Below are 20823 nucleotides of genomic sequence, written 5' to 3' on the forward strand. Positions count from 1 at the left end.
ACATAAAGTATACAGCATTTTCAAATTTTACAAAAAAGATAGTTGTTAATTTATAGCATTAATAACAAAATCTAAACTATATGTGTAACCACTATTGTGAAAAAACTGTTGTAACAATAATAAAAATACATGATTAATTATTCTACATTAGTATTCAAGTAGAGAAGAATTAAAGTAGAGAAGAAGTGTTGAGTTTAAGTTTAAGTAGGCGGTGCATAATCTAACGTACAAGCATATCACCTGTTGCATAATTGTAGATGAGTAAGATAAATTGATTAGCCTAGTCTATTTAAATTTAGTAAATGAAAACAGATATAAAACTTGAAAGTTATAACGAAGAAAAAGAAAAGAAAGTTGGTTGGTAGTATTGTTAATATTGTAGTCGTGGCAATGCCACGTCAACGAGGTCAAAGGAAGCGGAATGTTTAATGACAGGTGTGTGGAGGGAGGTAGGGGGGGTGTTAATTTAAAAGAGAACCTAAAGTTTGTTTAAATCCTATTTGTATTTAAGTATTGGTGCCAACCAACTTCCTCATGCGCCATAAATGGTAAGTTATAAATTTAAAGTATTTAATAGATTAAAAGGTTTTGATAACTTGTACAAAATAATCATGCACTTCCATAGCGGAACCTATTAAATTTATAAAGCTATAATATAAAATGTGTAGTCTTAGTGAATTCAAAATAATTTAGGGTGACATTTTTAAATTGAGAAACACGTGTTTAATGTTTAAGAATATTGCACTGATCAAACTCCGTATTAAATGTTCAAACGGTCAGGCACCTATGGGATATTAATAACCTGGTCCTGAATAACCTGGAACATTTTGAGATTTTAAAATCTTTAAAGGACCCTACTAGACATACATTGAATGCCCAATTAGAGCTTGAATTTATACCAGCTTATTCAGTTTTACTATAAAATAACCCACTCTTAGTACAGTACACAACCTGACATCTAATTAAAACTTCAAACCTGCAAAATCTAAAATTTTATTTCAAATCTATCTTTCAATATACATACACCAACAGCAGTTATCGTACCCGACTTTTCATTCAAACTACTCCATAGTTCCAACTCACAATCTTATACACACTCTTACAATTTTTAAAAAGTTACAACAACTACTCACTCTTAATTTCCAAAATCCCGCTAATTTTAATTTTATTCAAATCCATTTTCCATTGTTCGTTTCCTGTTGAATTTGATGATTTTGTAGCTCAGTACACAGCCAATTTTCCCATCTTAGCTTCATTACTGGACAATCAATTACCATCTGCACTTTTCCACGTGGTGATATAAAAATGGTAACCTACAACTTTTTTAAAATGTCAGAAAATTTGCTGGTATGGCAGTTGAGCTCATTCTGTTAATATCCCATAGGTGCCTGACCGTTTGAACATTTAATACGGAGTTTGATCAGTGCAATATTCTTAAACATTAAACACGTGTTTCTCAATTTAAAAATGTCACCCTAAATTATTTTGAATTCACTAAGACTACACATTTTATATTATAGCTTTATAAATTTAATAGGTTCCGCTATGGAAGTGCATGATTATTTTGTACAAGTTATCAAAACCTTTTAATCTATTAAATACTTTAAATTTATAACTTACCATTTATGGCGCATGAGGAAGTTGGTTGGCACCAATACTTAAATACAAATAGGATTTAAACAAACTTTAGGTTCTCTTTTAAATTAACACCCCCCCTACCTCCCTCCACACACCTGTCATTAAACATTCCGCTTCCTTTGACCTCGTTGACGTGGCATTGCCACGACTACAATATTAACAATACTACCAACCAACTTTCTTTTCTTTTTCTTCGTTATAACTTTCAAGTTTTATATCTGTTTTCATTTACTAAATTTAAATAGACTAGGCTAATCAATTTATCTTACTCATCTACAATTATGCAACAGGTGATATGCTTGTACGTTAGATTATGCACCGCCTACTTAAACTTAAACTCAACACTTCTTCTCTACTTTAATTCTTCTCTACTTGAATACTAATGTAGAATAATTAATCATGTATTTTTATTATTGTTACAACAGTTTTTTCACAATAGTGGTTACACATATAGTTTAGATTTTGTTATTAATGCTATAAATTAACAACTATCTTTTTTGTAAAATTTGAAAATGCTGTATACTTTATGTTACTAAGAGATTTAATTAAAATAGGCAACTACTGTACAACATTTGAGAAGAAGTGTTTTGACATTTCAGATAACCTACATCTGCCTACACTGTCAATATTCCCTCTTGAAAACACAAAAACTAGACTTCAATTTAGGAAGTAAAAACTAAGTTAAATAGTAATTGGGGAAATGTAGTGCTACCTCCCTTAAAAAAACCTTTTACCAATAATTGTTATGTCTTTGTGCTTTTAAACCCTATGTGTTATGTGTTAATTTATTTATTTAGTTAAAAACTATTCTCAAGTAAGTGCCTACACCCTTCCATTAATATTTCGTTTCTTTCTTTTTCTTTGTACATATCCCATTATACAATAGCTCAAACAAAATAATCTTTAATTTTATCAATTTCTTACCTTTTTCAATTTTTCAATTTAAAGTTTCTTAACCGATGTTTTGATATTAATATTTTTTCATTTAACTAACTAGCTTTCCTTTAATTTCTATACACTTCATAGTTTCACAGTGTATGGCACTTACTACTTCATAATATTGTGATATTATTATACTTATGACATCCCTCAGTTAACTTACTGAGAACAACATATCTTAAATTAGATTAATTTATGACAACATTTTCCTATTTGTCATTTCCTATGCTTTGACCTCTGCCCGCATCGTATAACATCTACGAGCTAAGACCATCACATTTGTACAAGAGCCTAGAATAACATTTCATACTTTGCTACAATTAATACGCAACTCCTGGAGCATTGTCTTTCTCCATTCTAACAAAACATCACCCGTTTCACATACGCATCTTCCTTCAGGATCCATTCCAAATTCGAAATCTTACTGTGTTTAACCTACGTAACATGTCTGTTTACCCTATCACTATCCCAACAAACCAATTAGCATAATTTGGACGTACTAATATGACAACAACTAAGTTGCAACGCAATCCTTGTAACGGCATGTAAGTAGATTAGAACAATATTACTATCTCTTTTATTATTACTACTTTGAATTTGGAAGCATATTTAAGTCAGTTTATGTTTATTTTGTTTTTTAATGGTTAAAAATTTTAATTTCAACAAATTCAAACTGTATGCACCCATTTGCACATACATGACTATGAGCATTTTTACTCATAGGTTTGACTTTGTATATACCAATATTCTGAAATGTCAACAGTTGCAAACCTTTATGTCAAAAAATTTTATAAAAATTTTTTTAAATTTGGCTTTCTATTAACATCTCTTCAATCAGACACTGGTCTAACACAAGTTTTCTCTTATTGTAGCATTTAACTACTTGTAACGCCGACCTGAAGATGATCTGTATATTGTAGAGATCGAAACCGGTCGTCAAAGTATAATTAAATGATTGTGAGTAAGTCTGTGTTTCATTACTATATTTAATATGGACTCACATATGCAACCCATTCAATATTTGAATAATGCAAGACTAGCAACTTTGCTACACCGTTACAAGGAGCTGAACATCAAGAAAATGTTACAAAAATCTAAGATCTTTTATAACAACGAATGTTTACGTCTCAACCTGCTGCCTAGTTATGCTAGAGGTAGACTAAGAGAACTTAACTTCAATGCAACGAAGGCTAAACAAGTAAAAATTCTGGGTAGATCCATCATTAGGGATGAGATTCGGAAACTATACCAACATATCTACACCATTGACTTGCAACTGAAGACAATCTACAACAGCTTACATAGAAGAATGACAGCGCTCGAGTTTGATGAATGTATGCGTGATTTACATGGGACTATTAATTTTCATAGGAGTAGACAATATAGGAAACTTCATGACAAGATCAAGAAACTTAAATTTATAACACATAGAGTAAATAACAATATTATTTTGTCAAATCAATCTGTGTTTTCACAACTTAACAATGACCAACTTGTGGTGGATAGTAACAGTAATGGCTCTTATATTGTAACACCTTCTAATTTTACAAATTCTGATTTGTATACTTCTGAACGATTATTAAACGTTACTACCAATACTAGTCTTAGTGATCTTCCTGATCAAACTCATAGTATTAATACATCTATATCTTCTGACCCAGACAACATTTTCGATGGCTCTGAGCAACATACATTCTATACCCCTTTCATAAATTACTCTAACGTAGTATTTTCAAATAATGAACTGTCTCTACTCCAAAAAGGTTTCAAATTCAATCCCCCCCAATCTTCTAAAAAACAACAAATTAGAAATCTAGAACTACTCGGAGTTGAGAGTGAAAGTATCTTACAATCAATACCACTGGAAAACACAGAAGAAATTAGGAGCAGTTTGAAAGTATTACTGAAAAAAGAAAAGGAGGCTATTTGTAACAACAGAAAGGGCTATCACAGAAACCCTCTCAATGAATTTAAGGACACCATTAAATCAATTGATAAGAAAATTAGTGAAAATAACCTTACAATCACTAAAGCAGATAAAGGCAGCACTGTAGTTGTCTTACACACCCAAGACTACCATCAAAAAGTCACTAATTTTATACTAGATAACCAATTTCTAACAAAATCTGTCAATATTAATACTTTCACTACTAAAGTTAGAACAGCCATCAATAAAATCACTGAAGTTTTTGATAATACTACTAAAAAGAAACTTTTACCATCTAAAGCAAACGTTCCCAGACTCTATGGTCTCATGAAAATACACAAGACTGATGTCTTTGAAAACATACCAATCAGACCAGTGGTATCCTTTACTGATTCTCCCACTCATGCATTAGCTTCTCACTTAAACAAATTCCTTAAAACCTTTTACAACAATAAATTCGATTATGTAGTCTCTAACAACTTAAGTTTGACAAATAAAATTACAGAAGTTAATCTTAGTAATGAAGATTTATTGATTTCCTTAGACATAACTAATCTCTTTACTAACATTCCAACACAAGAAGTTATCAGTATTGTTGCTTTAGACTTGTGGAATAATAATTACCATCCTAATCAAATTATTGAGTATACAGAGCTTTTGAATTTGTGTCTGAGTCAGAATTTCTTTAATTTCAACAACACCACATATGTGCAGCCGGACGGACTAGCTATGGGATCTCCTCTTTCACCGATATTAGCTGATATTTTTCTAAATGACTTGGAATCTAATAAAATAGTGAAAAATAATCCATTTACAGATTATATTAAATTTTACGCTAGGTATGTTGACGATACTTTAATAATATGGAATGGCACAATTGACATTCTTCACGATTTCTTAGATTTCCTCAATACTTTACATGACACTATTAAATTTACTTTAGAGATTCAGAATGACTCAAAGAGTTTGAACTTTTTAGATCTTACATTGACACTCAGAAATGGAACGATTGACTTTGGTATTTATAGAAAACCAACACATACAGGTACAGTTATCCCTGCCGATTCACACCACCCCATACAACATAAACTGGCTGCTTTTTATAGTTACATCAACAGGCTTGTCTCTATCCCATTGACTTCAACTTCATTTAATAAAGAATTAAGAATTATCCAACAAATAGCAGTTAATAATGGTTATACTGTGGACTTAGTAAATAAAATTTTACACAAAAAAACAAATAGAATTTTAGAACATCGAGTATATACACAGCCTATTCCAGTCGAACAGGAGCCAAAACCATATAGATCATTAACATTTACAGGTCAATTCTCTTACAAATTAGCTCATATTTTTAAAGATTACTGTAATATTTCTTTTAGAACTAATTCAAATTTAGGTTTGGTTTTCTTGAATAACAAGGACAGTCGTGATAGATCTGAGTGTTGTGGAGTTTATGAGCTTAAATGCCATACCTGCTCGTCATATTACGTCGGAAGAACCTTTAGATCGTTCGACACCAGATTGAAGGAACATCTTAGATACATACAGCGCCCAACATCTGGACAGTCTCATTTTTCCCAACATATCCGTAACTCCAACCATAATTTCAATCCGGACATTGATTTCAAAATTCTTCACATCTGCAAAAAGGGCCACGTCCTGAATAACCTGGAACATTTTGAGATTTTAAAATCTTTAAAGGACCCTACTAGACATACATTGAATGCCCAATTAGAGCTTGAATTTATACCAGCTTATTCAGTTTTACTATAAAATAACCCACTCTTAGTACAGTACACAACCTGACATCTAATTAAAACTTCAAACCTGCAAAATCTAAAATTTTATTTCAAATCTATCTTTCAATATACATACACCAACAGCAGTTATCGTACCCGCCTTTTCATTCAAACTACTCCATAGTTCCAACTCACAATCTTATACACACTCTTACAATTTTTAAAAAGTTACAACAACTACTCACTCTTAATTTCCAAAATCCCGCTAATTTTAATTTTATTCAAATCCATTTTCCATTGTTCGTTTCCTGTTGAATTTGATGATTTTGTAGCTCAGTACACAGCCAATTTTCCCATCTTAGCTTCATTACTGGACAATCAATTACCATCTGCACTTTTCCACGTGGTGATATAAAAATGGTAACCTACAACTTTTTTAAAATGTCAGAAAATTTGCTGGTATGGCATTTGAGCTCATTCTGTTAATATCCCATAGGTGCCTGACCGTTTGAACATTTAATACGGAGTTTGATCAGTGCAATATTCTTAAACATTAAACACGTGTTTCTCAATTTAAAAATGTCACCCTAAATTATTTTGAATTCACTAAGACTACACATTTTATATTATAGCTTTATAAATTTAATAGGTTCCGCTATGGAAGTGCATGATTATTTTGTACAAGTTATCAAAACCTTTTAATCTATTAAATACTTTAAATTTATAACTTACCATTTATGGCGCATGAGGAAGTTGGTTGGCACCAATACTTAAATACAAATAGGATTTAAACAAACTTTAGGTTCTCTTTTAAATTAACACCCCCCCTACCTCCCTCCACACACCTGTCATTAAACATTCCGCTTCCTTTGACCTCGTTGACGTGGCATTGCCACGACTACAATATTAACAATACTACCAACCAACTTTCTTTTCTTTTTCTTCGTTATAACTTTCAAGTTTTATATCTGTTTTCATTTACTAAATTTAAATAGACTAGGCTAATCAATTTATCTTACTCATCTACAATTATGCAACAGGTGATATGCTTGTACGTTAGATTATGCACCGCCTACTTAAACTTAAACTCAACACTTCTTCTCTACTTTAATTCTTCTCTACTTGAATACTAATGTAGAATAATTAATCATGTATTTTTATTATTGTTACAACAGTTTTTTCACAATAGTGGTTACACATATAGTTTAGATTTTGTTATTAATGCTATAAATTAACAACTATCTTTTTTGTAAAATTTGAAAATGCTGTATACTTTATGTTACTAAGAGATTTAATTAAAATAGGCAACTACTGTACAACATTTGAGAAGAAGTGTTTTGACATTTCAGATAACCTACATCTGCCTACACTGTCAATATTCCCTCTTGAAAACACAAAAACTAGACTTCAATTTAGGAAGTAAAAACTAAGTTAAATAGTAATTGGGGAAATGTAGTGCTACCTCCCTTAAAAAAACCTTTTACCAATAATTGTTATGTCTTTGTGCTTTTAAACCCTATGTGTTATGTGTTAATTTATTTATTTAGTTAAAAACTATTCTCAAGTAAGTGCCTACACCCTTCCATTAATATTTCGTTTCTTTCTTTTTCTTTGTACATATCCCATTATACAATAGCTCAAACAAAATAATCTTTAATTTTATCAATTTCTTACCTTTTTCAATTTTTCAATTTAAAGTTTCTTAACCGATGTTTTGATATTAATATTTTTTCATTTAACTAACTAGCTTTCCTTTAATTTCTATACACTTCATAGTTTCACAGTGTATGGCACTTACTACTTCATAATATTGTGATATTATTATACTTATGACATCCCTCAGTTAACTTACTGAGAACAACATATCTTAAATTAGATTAATTTATGACAACATTTTCCTATTTGTCATTTCCTATGCTTTGACCTCTGCCCGCATCGTATAACATCTACGAGCTAAGACCATCACATTTGTACAAGAGCCTAGAATAACATTTCATACTTTGCTACAATTAATACGCAACTCCTGGAGCATTGTCTTTCTCCATTCTAACAAAACATCACCCGTTTCACATACGCATCTTCCTTCAGGATCCATTCCAAATTCGAAATCTTACTGTGTTTAACCTACGTAACATGTCTGTTTACCCTATCACTATCCCAACAAACCAATTAGCATAATTTGGACGTACTAATATGACAACAACTAAGTTGCAACGCAATCCTTGTAACGGCATGTAAGTAGATTAGAACAATATTACTATCTCTTTTATTATTACTACTTTGAATTTGGAAGCATATTTAAGTCAGTTTATGTTTATTTTGTTTTTTAATGGTTAAAAATTTTAATTTCAACAAATTCAAACTGTATGCACCCATTTGCACATACATGACTATGAGCATTTTTACTCATAGGTTTGACTTTGTATATACCAATATTCTGAAATGTCAACAGTTGCAAACCTTTATGTCAAAAAATTTTATAAAAATTTTTTTAAATTTGGCTTTCTATTAACATCTCTTCAATCAGACACTGGTCTAACACAAGTTTTCTCTTATTGTAGCATTTAACTACTTGTAACGCCGACCTGAAGATGATCTGTATATTGTAGAGATCGAAACCGGTCGTCAAAGTATAATTAAATGATTGTGAGTAAGTCTGTGTTTCATTACTATATTTACCATGAATTTTGTTTTTGAACAGTTTATGTTTAGGCCAAACTATCTTCCCACTGTGTCAATGGCATTTAAAAGATGTTGTAATCCATTCATATCATCACTTAAAATAACTGTATCATCTGCATATCTGATTGTATTTATCAGAATTCCATTAACTTTCACACCCCATTCCAAATTATGCAGCGCTTTCTTAAATATTCTATCTGAATATAAATTGAATAACAGTGGGGACAGTATACCACCCTGTCTGACAGCTCTTTGTATTTTGCATATTTCTGTTGATTTTCCATTTATGCAAGCTGTCGCTGTTTGACGCCAGTATAATTTTTCTATGATTCGTACATCTTGACTATCAACTCCTTTATCCTTTCGTTTCGTTCGACTTTCCTTTGATCTCGGCATTTCTGCAATAATAGATTTAGTGCAAAGAATGCGTCCCGGGTTCCCAGTCCATTTATGAAGCCAAATTGTGTTTCGTCCTTGTCTTCTTCACATTTATCTCTGATTCTACTGTGGATGATACGTAGAAAGATTTTCAAAGTGTGGCTTATAAGGCTTGGCTTATCATTCTATAATCGCTACAGTTTTTCTGACATTGTTTTTTTGGTAGGGTTATGAATTCGAACTTTAACCAATCTTCAGGGATATCACCAGTCGAATAAACATCATTGAAAAGTTTGACTAGTATTCCAATGCTTTCCTCATTTAAGAGCTTTAACATTTCTGTAGGTATGTTGTCAGAACCAACGGCTTTCTTGTTTTTTGCCAATTTTGTAGCATGTAGTATTTCTGATTTTAGTATTTCTGGTCCTTCACCTTCATCTAAAGTCCCCAGTTCTTCGAGTCTATCATCATTATACAGTTCATTTATGTAATTATACCAGGTAGTTCGAATTTCGTGTTCGTCTATTATCATTTTTTCCGACGCATCGGTTATAGTATGCGGAGTTTTCTTATGATAAAGGCCAGCTACTTCTCTAACTTTTTTAAACATATTAAACGTATCATGTTTTTCATTCAACTTTTCTAATTCCTTGCATTTATCCTCCATCCATTTTTCTTTAGCTACCTTTATTTTTTGTTTAATTAGTTTCTGTTTTTCTTTGTATTCTGTCTTGTTATCTTTCAGTTTTCTTCTCTGCTCCATCAATTCCAGGAGTTCATAAGTCATCCATTGTTGTTTTTTGTGCCTCTGCATCGTTACATATTTTTCCATTACTTTCCAGGTAAGATCTTTAAACGTGTTCCATATTTCTGTATTGTTTTCATTTGTTGAACTCTTTAGCTGATTATTCAGGTTATTTTCTGTTAGCGTTTTGTTGGATGCCGAGATATCAGCAATTTTGGTGTTTTGGGGCTTTCTTTGACTTTTTTAGCTTCACTTGGATATCAGCTATTAGAGGGTTATGCGTCATGTGTACCATTGTTAAACAAAACTTAACTAATATATTTTTAAACAATTTATTAAGTTTGCTTGCAACTTGGGAAAGTATGGTAAGGATGAGAAATGAGATATTGACTAAGTCGAAGGAGACCCTCGTGTTGCAGTTTTCAGCACTATATTATCAACAGTATTATTTGAATTGATGGCAATTGAACACCATTGGATAAATTGTTAATTATTATGCACAGTGCGTCCCTTTTGAGCTCGAACATAGTTCAGTGTCATAAATAAGTGTGTATAATGCCTTCTAGGTCCAAATTAATTAAAACTCTGTTGTTCAGCTAACATTATATTTATTTAAATGGAATAACCGGTGATTCAACCATAAGTGTTTACAATAACATCACATTAACCTATGCCAATACATTTGTACTACTCAAGTATCTAATAATTAACTCTAATACTAAATTCACCTACACTGCATTTATACCCCATATAATATTAATACATCACGTTTCTAATTCAGGGTCAAATGTCAGTGTCTTCGTATCGGGCTAATACCCTATATTATATTGTGATAAAATTGTTCAAAACTTAAAACATATCTTATATAGATTTTCCCAACTATACCACATCAGTACACACAAGTAGCAGCAAACAAGGAAGAAAATAACTGTTTATGGTTCACAAGATAGAAAATTCGATATTCATAATAAAACTTGGTATATCTATTGCTTAAAGGCAAAAAGGGAAAACCGAAATATGCATTTCCTAATGAGATCTCTCAAATTCTGCCTACGTGCCAATTACATTTTTCCAAAACCCCAAAATGTACGTACCCGCGGATAAACGCTCGATTCGAAACCTCGACCTTCTCCCGAACTCCTGAAATTTCGAATTTTCCTTTAGAGAAAAGCGGCTAATTAGCACTCCTCTGCGATTCCCACTTAATGCAAGTATTATTCATGGAAATTGAATCAATTTCGAGTCGGTGAATAAGACTTTTTGCATCCAGCATCCTTCGAATGCTCTCGAGTGCAACTTGTAAAACGGGAAAATTAACTCTCGTTAAATTATCGAACTGACGTGATATATTGTCTTTTTCCTCATATCCTTTTATTAAAACAGGATATTGATCAGACTTTAGTATAATTTACAAATTAAATAAGAATTTAATAACAGATAGCTTCGTTGTAAAACTACACTCACCGGCACGAAAAACGGGCACCCCAAAAAATGGGTAATTTTTGATAGCTCGTATCTCCTAAACCTGTTGTCCAATTTAAGTAGTTTTTTTTAATATTTTATAGCCTTACTCTGTAACAATACCGCTATAATAATATTGTTGTTAGACAGGTAAATTTTCATTGTATACCGGGTGTACCAATCAAACTAGGGTTTTTTCCTCAATTTTTACAACACCCTTTGGAATATTTTAGCCTTTATAAAATATTGAAATTAAAACCCAACTATAGCCCCAGGTTTTATTAACATCCTTTTTTTTTATTTATTCGCTTGTGTTGGATAATAAAAAAGTTAGGGACTTTAACAACTCCATGTTCTTTATCAATACAGAGTGTTTCTAAATTAGAGCGACAATCTTTAAGGAGTAATTCTGCATGAAAAAATAATGGCTGTTTGCTTGATAAACCTATGTCCGCAAATGCCTCGTTTTCGAGATACGGGATGTTGAATTTTTTCTTACAAACTAACGATTTATTTATTGCTCTAAAACCGGTTGAGATATGCAAATGAAATTTGGTAGGTTTTAAGAGTACTTATTGCGTATTTTTAACATACAATTAGGAATTTTATATTCACCATTCGTGTGCATGCGGGTAATGTGATCGGGTAATATGGCCCGTATGCACGCTAATGGTGAATATAAATTCTTAATTGTATGTCAAAAAATGCGGAATAACTACCTCTTAAACCTACCAAATATCATTTGCATATCTCAACCAGTTTTAGAGCAATAAATAAACGCTGTGTCTAGGTACACGCTAGCGTGTACGCAAATAAAAAGTTAGGTACACGCGAAACGTCATCAACTCAGTAACGTCACTATTTAGCGTGCACTGTTACTGGTTTTTTGCATACACGCTAACTTGAATTGCGTGTATGCTGTCTTCTTCTTCTTGACTGGCTTTACAACTCGGGGTGAGTCCTCGCCGCATCCACTATGGCCCTCCATCGTCTGCGATCTTACGCTTCGATTTGCCATTGTTGTACCCCAATCCTAGATAGATCGGTTTCAACATCCTCGTTCCATCTTTTTCTGGGACGGCCCACTGATCTTCTACCGTCTGGTCTCTCGAAGAACACTGTCTTTAGCACTATGTCTTCCTTTGATCTTACTACATGACCTGCCCATCTTATCCGATTAGCTTTTATATGTCTGACGATGTTTTCCGTACCATATAGAGTCACCAATTCAGCATTGCGGCGCCTTCTCCACTCTCCTGTCAATTCATGTATTTGAGGACCAAATATCATTCTGAGGACTTTCCTGTCAAATATCAGCAATTTATTTATTTCTCGCTGATGTAGAGTCCATGTTTCACTCCCATATGTAACAACTGGGCGAATAATTGACATGTACAGTCTTAATTTAGATTGTCTTTTCAGCAGCTTAGATCTTAATAACGATGATAGGGAGTATAATGCTCTATTTCCCGCAGCTATTCTTGCTAAGACCCCTTTTTCTATGTGATTGTCCTCTGTGATTACTGCTCCCAGATATTTAAACTCTTTTACTACTTCAAAGTTGTGGTCATTAATAGTTACGTTCTGCCTAACTCTTGGTCTTGGATTTTTGGTCACCAGCATATATTTCGTCTTCTCTTCATTTATTCGAAGGCCCAGCTTACCTGTTTCCTCCTCGAGCTGTGAAAATACCTCTCTTACGTCTCTTATAGAATGAGCGACTGCATCTAGATCATCGGCAAAGGCCAACAATAGTTTTGATCCTCGATTTGCGAAACCCCCTGTTAGTTCAGACGATATTTTACTTATTGCGTATTCTAAAGCCAAATTGAATAGCAATGGTGATAAAGGGTCTCCTTGTCTAAGCCCTGATGTTATACTAAATGGCATCGATGTTCTGTTTCCTATCTTTACCTGTGCATATGCGTCTGCCACGCACATTTGAGTGTATGCTGTGGTAAGTAGGTATTATACCGCGAGTGCCAGAGAGTCAGAGTGTTAGAATTTGTCTAATCGCGTTGTGTTTATATTTTAATATTGATTAGTAAAGAGATTTCTTATTTTTTATTTGTTTAGTGTTTGTTTTTAAATTAACTATAGAGTGTAGACAATTATTTAGTTCTTTTAATGAGTTAAACAACATATTAAAACAGTATGAAAAATATAAAAGACTGCAAATTATTAATATATATATTTTTTTAGTTATAAGCGAAACAGTATTAGCATCGAAAATTAAAATAAAAGGAAGACCTTCCTTTCACAATAATAATAATAAGCTTACGTATAAAAATTATTTTAACAATATTTTGTACCTGTCTTGTCAACTAAATACATATTTATTTTGTTAACCTTCATATATGTTTTTATATATACTTTGATTTATTACAATTAAGTTCGAAACATCTGAATAGTTCTGCTTCCCTTCCCTTAATAACAAATATTTTTCTATCAAACAAACACTAAACATTAAAATAGCGTGTACTAAATATACAGTCACTGCGCATGCTAAATAATGACGTCACTGGCTTGATGAAGTTTAACTCGAGTGTACCTAATTATTTTATTTGCGTACACGTTAACGTATACCTAGACAGAGCCATAAATAAATCGTCAGTTTGTAAGACAAAATTCAACATCCCGTATCTCGGAAAAGAAGCATTTGCGGACATAGGTTTATAAAGCAAACGGTATTATTTTTTCATGTAGAATTGCCGCTTAAAGTTTGTCGCACTTATTTAGAAAGCCCTGTATTGATAAAGAATATTGCTAGTTGTTACAGTTCTTAACTTTTTTATTATCCAACGTGAGCGAATGAATAAAAAAACAGAATGTTAAGAAAACCTGGGGTATAGTTGGGATTTAATTTTAATATTTTATAAAGGCTAGAATATTCCACAGGGTGTTGTGGAAATTGAGAAAAAAACCCAGTTTGATTGGTACACCCGGTATACAATGAAATTTTACCTGTTTAGCAACAATATCCTTACAGCGATATTGTTACCGAATAAGGCTATAACATATTAAAAGAATTACTTAAATCGGACAACAGATTTAGGACATACGAGACGTCAAAATGACCCATTTTTTAGGGTGCCCGTTTTTCGTGCCGATAAGTGTATGTACCTAATAATATTATTCTCTTTTAGGAGCTAGTTGACAATGAAATAAATGGAAATATCCTTATTGGAAAAAAGAATAGTCTAGGAAAATTCTCTTTTCTCGTGACGCTGACTCTACCAGCAGAATATAGTTGTTTTTAGTAGTATGGACTCTATAGCAAGTTCGATTCTTTGGTCTATCAGCAAAAACTGAAACAGTTGAAACTTTGAGAATAAAAAACTTGTTATATTTATCTAGCGTATGGACTTTCACAGGAGTCCGGTTCTGGCATTGTTTAGAACAGTAGCATCGAAGTTACACTCGTAATAAATTGGCTATTTTTAGCGAAAACAAAGTCATTTAATTAAAGTGATTAACACCAGTGTTTAAGTGAACAAACAGGCTTCTGATTACCTAAGTAAGTTCTGAATATTAATCGACTATTTAATTAATTTCCGTATATTGTCCATTTTTACGATAAGGATATACCATTTATTTACATCTATATTTTATTTAATTCGAGAACAAAAACAAGTCCTGATAAGAACTGTCGCTGACAGGGCAAACGCCAAAATACAGAGGCGGCTCCAGAATTATTCGAAATAAAGAAAAGTGAGAAAGAAGCAAGGTAAGCTAGCTCTCGTACGGGTTGGGGCTGGATTGAGCAGGTCTTTAACACGAACTGTACGGGAGACGCGGAACTTGTGGAAACTCTCACTAAGAAGAAATGGAGGAATTTATAAAGGAACTGCGGGAAAAACTAGATAGAATGGAAGATAGAGGAATGAGAATAGAAGAAAAATTAGATGGGATCCAAAGTGAGCTGGAACAACTAAAAAATACGAATCAGGAACTTAAAAATGAAAATGAACTTCTTAAACAAGAGCTGCATCAACATAAAAATAGAATAGAACAAATAGAAAGGGATATGAAGAGAAAAAACCTGATAATACACGGCATTGAAGAAACAAGCGATGAGGACACACAAATACTGGTAAACAAAGTACAAGACATCATCAACAAAATGGAAATACCTTGCAAAGCCAACCAAGAGGTCACAGAAATTAGAAGAATAGGAGACAAAACTAGAAATCCTGAAAGACCAGTCCTGGTAGAGCTAAGAAGTGGGAATACAAGAACGGAAATTCTTAAAGCTTCATGGAAATTAAAAGGCTCGAAATGGTTTGTTAACGAAGACTATCCAAAAACCGTAATCGAACAACGTAAAACACTTATAAAACACATGAAAGAGGCAAGGATGAAAGGGTACAACGCAAAGATAAAATATAATAAGTTAATAATTAACGGAGAAGAGTACGATATAGACCAGGTCAAAAGATGGAACAGCGATTCCGAAGATTTGAGAGATGATAATATGACCGAAACTACAAAGAATAAAACTGGAACGAGAACAGTGAGTGAAAGATCACCAAACGGAGACACAGAACTAGATCCAAGAGAAAAAATAAAGAAAGTAAACGAAAATCAAACATTAAAAAACTAGAATTGGAACGGAAACACATTATGACGACAATGGCACGAAAAATGGACAAGGCAATGATACAAAAGGATATGAGAACAAGCAAGATTAGCAAAAAGAAAGAAAGAAAGGGTAATACAAAAAAGAAAAAAAGAGAGGGAGGTGTTATAAGAATAGCGTCATGGAATATAAGAACATTACTTAGAGCAGGAAAACTGGAAGAAATTACATCAGTTCTGATACAGTATAAGGTGGAAATAGCAGCACTGCAGGAAATTAGATGGAAAGGGAAAGGACAAATAGATCAACAGAATAGTACCTTCATATACTCAGGGGAAGAAAAGCAAGGACAACATGGGGTAGGATTCATAGTAATTGGAAATATGAGAGACAAAATAATGGAAGTCAGACTAATAAACAAAAGAATAGCTTACCTAAGGATTGAAGCTAAACAGGCAAACATATCCCTACTAAATGTTTATGCACCGACAGAAAATGCGAAAGAGGAGGAAAAAGATCATTTCTACGACACTATGGAAGAAGAGCTAGAAAAAATACCAAAAGAAGATGTGATATTAATATTGGGCGATTTTAATGCACAAATAGGAAAGGAGGATTATATACAGCAAATAGCAGGCAAACATACAATACATGAGAAAACGAATGACAACGGGCACAGAATATGCAATATGGCGACAGGAAATAATATGTCTATCAGCAGTACAATGTTCAAGCATCAAAGAAAACACAAAGTCACATGGGTTTCTCCAGACCAAAAAACAGAGTCACAAATAGACCACATATTAATATCGAAAAGAAGACAATCAAGTATAATGGATGTGAGAAGCTACAGAGGTGCATGCGGAGACTCAGACCATTTCCTGGTGGTAGCAAAGCTGAGACAAAAGATGAAAGTAATGAGAAGGCAGAAAGAGAGGAACAAGAGGTGGAATATCGAAAAATTGAAGGAAGCAAAAGAGATACAAAAGTATGAACATGAAATAGGTAAAAGAATTGCCGCACTGAATAAGGAAAGAGATGATCTCGAAGAAATATGGGGTGATATTAAAAAAGCAATTAACCACACGGCTGAGACTACATTAGGGACGAAGCAAATTACAAGAAAGAAGGACTGGTTCAATACAGAATGTAAAGAAGCAGTTGAAGAAAAAGTAAAAGCACGAAATCAGTGGATGCGGACTCACAAAAATGAACATAGAGACATGTACGAGCAAAAAAGAAAGGCAAGCAACAAAGTAATAAGAGAACAAAAGAGAAAATTCATGGATAGTCAGTTGGAGGAAATTGAGGCGGAAAGTAAGACTCAGAACACCAAGAAATTCTACACAAAAATCAGAGAACAGAACAGAGGTTTCAAACCAAAAGTAAATGGAGTTAAAAATAAACAAGGGCAAATAGTAACACAAGATCAACCATATATGAAAGTCTGGATGGAACACTTCAAGGAGTTACTGGCAGAAAATGAAACAGAAGAGATTACAGAAATGGAGGAAGAGTGGGAAAATAATGGAATGAAGGAGCCAACACTCGAAGAAGTAATTGAAATAATTAAAAATAACAAAAACGGAAGAGCACCCGGAAAAGATAACATAAACAGCGAACTCATAAAACTAGGAGGGAAACCGTTGCATAGGGAAATACACAAACTGATAGTAAACATCTGGAAAGAAGAAAAAATGCCAAAAGAATGGCAAACAGGCCAAATAATAACGATACATAAAAAGGGAAACCAACAAGAATGTCAAAATTACAGGGGAATAACATTACTGAGTACAGTATATAAGGTATTGTCAACCATAATACAAAGAAGATTACAAGAAGCAGCAGAGAATAAGATTGGTCAATATCAGTGTGGATTCAGGAAAGGAAAATCCACAATAGATGCGATATACATACTAAAACAAATAATGGAGAAGGCGAACGAAGCTAACATAAACTTAGAAATACTTTTCGTAGATTTTAAACAAGCTTTTGATTCCATCAAACGAAACCAACTATTGGAAATATTAAAAATGCTACAGGTACCGCTTAAATTAAGAAAACTTATAAAAATGACGATGAGCCATACCAGAGCGAGTGTAAAAACGCAAATAGGGGAAACAGAAGAGTTTGAAACAAACAAAGGAGTGAGGCAGGGTGATGGTTTATCCACAACACTATTCAACATGGCAATAGAATATATTACCAGAAAAATGAACAAAGGTACACTCAGAAATAGAGGAGGTCAAATTGTAGCATATGCCGATGACGTTGTGATAATGGCAAAGAGAAGAGATATATTAACGCAAATGGTAGAGGAACTCATTCAAGAAGGAAAAACAGTGGGTCTGAGTATTAACGAAAACAAAACAAAAATTTTAAGATTAGGGAAAAATCCTACTAATAGAGAGGTTAAAGTGGGAAGATACAAATTTGAAGAAGTAAGTAAATATAAGTACCTGGGAGTCATGCTGTCAAGTGATGGAACAAGAGAAAACGAAATAAAAGAGAAAACATTGGCAATAAATAGAGCATTCCAAGCCAACAAAAAAATGATAAAAAGCAAAATATTAACAAAAACTACTAAATTAAGGCTCTATGAAACGTTAATTAGACCGACATTAATGTATGGAGCAGAAGTGATGACAATGACCAAGACAGACGAAGAAAATTTGAGAAGAACTGAGAGAAAAATAATTCGGGCAATATTAGGACCAATAAAAACAGCAGAGGGTGAATACAGGAGTCGAAGAAATAACGAAATAAATGAGGAATTGAAGGGACAAGATATAGTCAGGAGAATAAAGAGACAAAGATTGAGATGGCTTGGGCATGTATGGAGAGCAGGAGAAGAAGCGATAATAAACATAGTGACAAAGTGGTCTCCGGCCGGAAGGAGACGAAGAGGAAGACCGAGGTCCAAATGGCTGGAAGAGGTGAAGCGAGATCTAGAGGGCATGGGTATTAGAAATGCAGAAGAAAAAGCAAGAGACAGAAGGAGCTGGAACCGGATATGTAATGCAGTTTAAGAAAGAGAAGAACGGAGGACTGATCCACCTCGAAAACATGGATCTAGAGAGCCTGTAAAGGCGGCGCTACCCCCACGGGGGTGTTTTAGCCACTATATATATATATGGACTTTCACAGTACGATAAGTACACAAATATAATATATAATTCAAACACTAAAATATAATGAATGAACCTAAATATTAATGTCCAATTTACATAGCCATTCAACTGCTTCTGGGGAGCATTCCACAAAGTCCTGGAGGTTTCCAAGGTAGACACGATTTAGGAAATCTGAAACACAATGACTTGTGGTCTGTCTAGGTGATCCACAATCGCACTGTGGACTTTCCGCACGACCCCATTTGAACAGATAATCAGCACATTTACCATGTCCGGTACGTATGCGATTAAGCCTCGCCCAGGTGGACCGGGGCAGACCCGATCTGATGAAACCCTGGGTTGGGGTGGATATCTGAATATAGTCTGCTGCAATTGTTGGCATCCGCCTTGTCTTGTATTGCCTTTGTATATCATAGGAATCGCCAATTGTTTGGGCAGATCTGATTGAAGGATTTCTAGACCTCAGTCGCTGGTGCTCTTTTGAGATGTCTGGTATGTCTAGATGGATTGGTAATTGTATGTTGGCTACAATTTTCTGGTACTCTCTTACTAATGATGTACGGCGTAGATCTAATGGAGCAATATTGCTCAAAGTAGACAGCCATCTCACTGGGGTTGATTTTATTGTTCCAGTGATTATTCTCATGGTTTGATTAAGTTGGACATCAATTTTGTTTGTATGTGTACTATTTAGCCATACTGGTGCACAATATTCTGCCACTGAAAAAACCAAAGCTAGAGCAGACGTCCGAAGAGTATCTGAAGAAGCACCCCAAGTTGTTCCAGCAAGTTTTGTTATTATATTGTTTCTTGTTCTCAGTTTACCGGCTGCGTTTGTAAGATGGCTTTTGAAGGTGAGTGTTCTATAAAGTGTGACGCCTAGATATTTTACAATAAAAAACTTGTCATTTATTTTAAAAGTCTTCAAAATGGCGTTTTTTTTATTGTTTGTGTTCTTATTTGTTGCTTTGAAATTGCAGTATTTCAATGTTTTTATAAATGTTAATGACTTTTTTAAAATTGAACTTTTGGGGAAATCTACACACAAGAACCAGATATTAAGTTGACAGCTCCTTCCCCCTCCATCGCTTCCGCGCGTTTAAAGATTTGTGGACAATTACGTTGAAAGGAAAACTTTTTCGAATTTGGCACATTAAACCTTTAAAATCTGTTCTTTCAAATAACGGTAATAAGATCTCTAAATTTTTATGAACAAATATGTTGTGTTAAAAAACAAAGGGACTAACTTTATCCCAAATATCCTAAGACATCTTTTTTAATTGTGAAAAAATGCAAACTTTCCAAATATGAAAACATCATTTTCCTGCAGGCTATGGTTAACTACTTTTTCTAAATGTTTATAATAAAAAAAAATAGACATATTTTTGCAAAATGATTTTGTAATTATTTAAAAGTGCTTTTGCTAATTTTTTTTAAATAATATCGATAGACTAACCCTTCCTCTTTCACAAGCTAAGCTTCATAAGAGTAAGAATATATTTTATTTTTTGTAAATGAATTCACCAAACTGATTGTCGTTTTTCAATCAATTTTGTTGTAGATTTCTTGTTTGTCTGTCTGTTGATACACATGATTGGCAT

General features: G+C 33.3%; 1 protein-coding gene and 1 long non-coding RNA gene across 2 annotated transcripts in view; both read right to left on the reverse strand.

The window, feature by feature from the left end:
* LOC126891812 (uncharacterized) overlaps positions 1–20823 on the reverse strand; it is a 999773-nt gene that overhangs the window by 749775 nt on the left and 229175 nt on the right. The window lies entirely within an intron of this gene.
* Positions 716–8920, reverse strand: LOC126891814 (uncharacterized). The gene is made up of 2 exons (XR_007700584.1): positions 6492–8920; positions 716–817 (listed from the first exon to the last, which is right to left on the reverse strand). It is a non-coding gene; the product is annotated as an uncharacterized LOC126891814 (long non-coding RNA).

This window comes from Diabrotica virgifera, chromosome 9 (genome assembly GCF_917563875.1).
Source record: "Diabrotica virgifera virgifera chromosome 9, PGI_DIABVI_V3a".
Taxonomy (NCBI): Eukaryota; Metazoa; Arthropoda; class Insecta; order Coleoptera; family Chrysomelidae; genus Diabrotica; species Diabrotica virgifera.